Here is a 1536-nt window from a genome sequence, read left to right on the forward strand (position 1 = left end):
GCTTCCCCTGTACCCTTGCTCTAAAAGCTACTGAAGGATGTGCTCCACAAAAACTAGAGAATTCACCAAGAAAGGGGAAATCACAGGACCTAGGAAACAAGGTGCAAACAGGAGCGCGGTGAAGGGGATCCCGGATGACCTCTGTGTTCTGACATCGGGGGCAGGCGGTCCAGTTGCTTCTAATATTTTAGAAACAACTTAAATAGCCAACAACGGAGTTAAGGTTACATAAACTGTGAACTGTATTCATAGAATGGAATATTATGCAACCATTAAATATAAATTTATAAAAACATGTAAAGGATATTTTGTCATGTTAAATGAAAAATGAGCTAGATAGAGAATATATCTACCATATGATCAAAATTATGTGTACAAAAAAGTTATCCATTGTTTCCATAGAAAATAATGGAAGAAAATAGGCCAAAATGTTCAAACATAGAGTGTCTTTGAGGTGAGAGATGGATGATTCTTTTCTTCCTTTATATTTTTCTGTATTTCCCAAATGTTCTATAATGGGAATGGGGAGGGGGAATCCTCACTTTTTAAAAGTATATTCTTTTGTTACGTTTCCAAATCTAAACTAATTTAAGGGCTCTGCCTCAACTAGGAGTCATAAAAGACAACGATATTTCCATACACATGAAGGCTATCAGAGCGGAAGGGAAGCTTTAGAGATCTCATCCACTGTCCCATGTGGCAGATGAGGAACGTGAGGCCCAGAGAGATGAACAGACAAGCACAGGAAGATACAATTAGATGTGTGAGGGCAGGAATCTGATCCCAGGCCTCATAATGCCATCTAACTGCTCTTCCCATTTCACCACATGCCCTCCCTCAATCTTCACAATCCAGGTTATTAAATGTTTCAGCATTGCCACTCCAAGTGTGGCCTGGGAACCATCAACATTAGACCAGTTATTAGAAATGAAGACTCTCAGTCCTCATCCCTGAAAAAGGAAATAAGAATCTGCTTTTTAACAAGACAGTCCAGGGCACAGTTTCTCAGAGAAGTAACAAAATAAGAGAAATTCTCTCTTTGATGGTTTAGATTGAAGCAACTTCGGTGACGAAGTTAAAACAAAGTGATCTCAGCCCCAACACTGGGTTTGTGACAACAATCATGTACCTCTGTTTTCCTCATCTGTAAAATGGGGATGATAAATTTAGCATGGCGCGTGGTAAGTGCAGAGATTGAAGCTGGGGTGCAGTAAGCCATTACAAACAGGGCTAATAAATCCTTCTTGTTAGGCATGTTTCAACAGTCCTGGCACTCTGGGAGAGCTGGGGCTCTTCGCACAGTGCTTGGCACATAGTAAGCCCTCAGCTTTCTGTTTAATAAGTAACTAGCGGGAGCGCAGGTGACAGCTACCAATTTTTTACTGGGATTGTCCTGTTCTATCAGAACATAACACTCTCAAAACTGCCAGTTTTCTCCCTTACAACTTTCAAAACTGCGCCAGCTCCCACCTCCACCAGTGAGGCTGGAAGTCACAGAAAAGGTTAATTTATACTGTGTAAATCATTCATGCTAGA

The sequence above is a fragment of the Tursiops truncatus genome, chromosome 20 (genome assembly GCF_011762595.2).
Source record: "Tursiops truncatus isolate mTurTru1 chromosome 20, mTurTru1.mat.Y, whole genome shotgun sequence".
Lineage (NCBI taxonomy): Eukaryota > Metazoa > Chordata > Mammalia > Artiodactyla > Delphinidae > Tursiops > Tursiops truncatus.